Genomic DNA, 3,522 nt, shown 5'->3' with positions numbered 1-3,522 from the left:
CAACTCTAATGGAAGTTTTGCATCGATTGATGCTGTAAGTAGCACCAAATACCCTCAGGACAGAGATGTGTATAGTTTTCTGACATGTACCCATATAATCTCTGTTTGCCGTCTTCCTGGTCCGGATCCTCCTTTCAGCGAAGTGACACCACTCGCCGTTCGCCACCCACACTGCCGGGTCCCAGCCAGGCCCTTACCCCCCCGCCGCGGCGCGCTAGGTCCGCGCCACATGACCGCTTCGCCGTTTTACTGCCGACCGGAGAGCGCGATGCGATGCGCGGCGCTTCACTTTCTTCTTCAAATACCTGGAACTAACGACCGACCGGCCGAGCCCAGGCTGCGCACGCGGACCGGATGGCGCGAGCCGCACAGCCTCCCTGCTGGCAAAATGATAAGAAGAAACGGGCAGGGGGGTATAAAGAGGCTGCGGGAGACTCGAGGGGCGCGAATTCGGCAAACTAGTCGGGCACGGTTCTGGAGAGCGTGGCGAGCAGACAGGAAGCCGCCAGGCTGCACAGATATCTGCACGCGTAGATTGTAATATTTGGACGTGATTATGAGGGGCGGGCGGAGGGGGAGGAGCACGCAGCGCGGTAGGATAGGGTGAACAGACGGGCAGAACCAATCTGCAATTTAAAGCACGGCTATTAAACCATGGCGTGGCGGAGCGTGGTGGGGCGTGGCAGGGCGTGGCAGGGCGTGGTGGGGCGTGGTGGGGCGTGGCGTGGCGCTCGGACAGCCACCAAAGGCAGAGAGGCAGGGCGACGGTACGGCGGCAACGGATTTCACCGGCCAATCCGAACAATGAAAATGACTTTCTAATTACTGGGCAAACTGATCTGTTGGCCGGGCTGTGCGGCGGGCTGGTTGCCGGTGCAGCGGCCGCGAGGCTAGGCGCTCTTCCAGCCATCACTCCCGCCTGACTGACTTGCAGCGGACCCGCGAGAAGGGCGGTATGCGTGCCGCGGAACGCACAGCAACAACCATTCCGAGTCAATCCATGCACGTTGGGATAAAATTGAACCAATTATGATGCAAGCGATTATTTGGTTCGGACAATGTAGTACGTCGGAAACACAAGGTCAAGGTCACTGTGAAAAAGTTTTAATGTTTTTTTGGTAAAAGAGTTTCAAGTTCAATGACACCCAAAGGAATTTTCAGATGCTATTTTCTTGCTGCCGCCGCCCCGCTGCGGCGCCCATATGCTGCTCCCGCTCCCGCTGTGCAGGGCGACATGACACATCACGACAACAAAGGTCGCGCACGCGGCGCAGCAGGGGAGGCGTGCGGCGCAGCAGCGGGACCAAACGGAACGGACCGCTGACAACTCGAGCGGCAGATAAAGGAACCGTCGCGGGAACCGTCCGGGGGAAAGGCGACACGAGTATCGCACCGGCATCGCCGGCGGGGCAAGGGCGAGGTGGGGCGCCCCGGGCGTGCAAGTCTCTGCGACAGTCACCCGTCCAAGAGTCCAAGGAGGGTGGAACCGTAATGAACCACATATGTTTCCTCTTCTACTTTACGAGCCTTTCAATATTTTTTGTTAGCGTTTTCTACATTGCGCCTGCTCAAAAGACGTTATCATATCAGCAATTTGTTTGAAAAACTATATGATAAACTTGTAAAATTAGAAAACACTCCCATTTTAGTATTGTTGTCGTATCTGTAGACAAGGGGGGAAGGGTGGGGGGCAGGGGGCGCATAACTTATTCGCCTGCGGCATTCCCCGGGCTGGGCATCAGTCGGTTCGCTTGGACTGCATTGGAGGGATTGTGGAAAACGTCTGTCTTCCTCCCTCCTCTCCCCCAGAGAGTGCAGTAGGAGCGCGAGAGGGGGAGAGGGGAGAGAGAGAGGGGAAGAGAGAGGGGACGAGAGAGGGGAGAGACTGAGAGAGAATACAGCACCGTCCGGAGAGCATAGTCTTCCAGAGTAGATGGATGCCCGCGTCCATCCGTCGTGGGAACTTGGAAAGTATGAGTTCGTGAGTACACCGACAAAAAGAAAATGCAGCACGCCCGTGACATGAATTTAAGTGGATACATCCGGCTTTAGATTTTTCTCGATTATGTAATCCGGGGCGCTCTTTCTGTCACAGTGACGAAGGTACAGCCGCGAGTACCCACTAAAACCTCTTCGCTCTCGGCGTGGGAAACATGTAACGCGCAAACAGAGCGTTTGGTAGAGGGAGGAAACAGTCTTTACTGTTTAGACCCCCGCTGGTTAACACCTTTCTGTCGTCGACGCGGAGAGAGAGTCGAACGAGGTTGCGGCGATGCTTGCCTCATCGGCGGAGGACAACAACACCTGCTGCTGCTGATCAGAAGCGCGCGACCCTCGCGGCCCTCCTCGCGCCCCGCCCCGCCCCGCGGCGGTACTTGTGCGGCCTGGCCGGCCCCGCCCCCAGCGGATGAGCTCCCAATTAACTTTTATGGCGAGCGATGGACCACCACCACAGGCTTGCAGGAGGCGAGGTGCTGGTGGTCTCCTCTCTCGGTGACGCCACTTTGGCCGCGCTGACGAAACACCGCGCGTCTACAGCATCCCCGCGCCGTCGCTCGCAGGGAGGTGCGGCTGTGCCGAGCTATGTGCTATAGGTGCGAGGAGAGGTGCGAGAGGCCAAGCACTGCAATTCCACCCCGCGATTGGGGATAGAACAAGACCATCATCACACAGTCGATCAAGTCTGATACCACCCTTATGGAAATGGCTTAATACTTCTAACCAAACCTTCTCTCACAAAACAAAAAAATAAAAAAAAACATTAATCGTACTTAGTTAAGAAGACATTAATCCTTTTAAAAAACGGTCAAGTTTTTTCAGCTTTGAACCAAGAAGAATTTTTCTTTAATCATGAAAAAATGCTTTATTTGCAAGCATGTTGCTTCAATCAAAAATATTTTTGATGCTTGATGCTTCAAGAAAATATTCTTGTTTCTTTGAGAAAATTTTCTTGTCTCAACAATTTTACTTGCCCAAATCAAAAGATTTTTGTCCGTTTTTTTAAGAATAATTTTCTTTCCATCGGACAACTCTATTTTGAGTGTTTTTCTAAGGTAGAAATGAGTATAGGATGATTGCTTATTGATTCGACTCGAGATAAACTCTAGGCTAAGAATAGGGAAAATCGTCGAAAATTCATCTTTCATCAAATTCGTCCGGAATCACCAATCACCCGCATGATTCAAGTTTGTTACTTTTGTCGCTATTCCCGCGTGCCGGCACAAAAGGCGCATTCCGCGGGCCTTTGGCACTCTCCTCCCCCTTTGCTCCTCTCCCCGTCCCTCTCCGGGCCGAGACGGGGAGGTCGCCGCGCGGCCCGGCCAGGCCGATCGCATATCTCTGAAGGCCGGCGACTCGTTGGCTTTTGGAACCTGTTCGCGAGGGAAGGCCCCTCCTCCTTGCTTGCATCAAGTCACTCACACTCGGTATTAATAGTATTATGACATCATCGTCGCCGTCACGACAGGTCACGTACGAGCGGGGCAGCAAAGGGACCGCAAAACCAACGCGGCGGGGGCAACC

General features: G+C 54.1%; 1 protein-coding gene across 3 annotated transcripts in view; it reads right to left on the bottom strand.

Moving 5' to 3' along the window:
* LOC113204412 (rhotekin-like) overlaps positions 1–3,522 on the bottom strand; it is a 97,228-nt gene that overhangs the window by 89,135 nt on the left and 4,571 nt on the right. The window lies entirely within an intron of this gene.

The sequence above is a fragment of the Frankliniella occidentalis genome, unplaced genomic scaffold (genome assembly GCF_000697945.3).
Source record: "Frankliniella occidentalis isolate FOCC.00 unplaced genomic scaffold, Focc_3.1 Scaffold2, whole genome shotgun sequence".
Taxonomy (NCBI): domain Eukaryota; kingdom Metazoa; phylum Arthropoda; class Insecta; order Thysanoptera; family Thripidae; genus Frankliniella; species Frankliniella occidentalis.
This window is presented reverse-complemented; position numbering and strand designations above follow the sequence as displayed.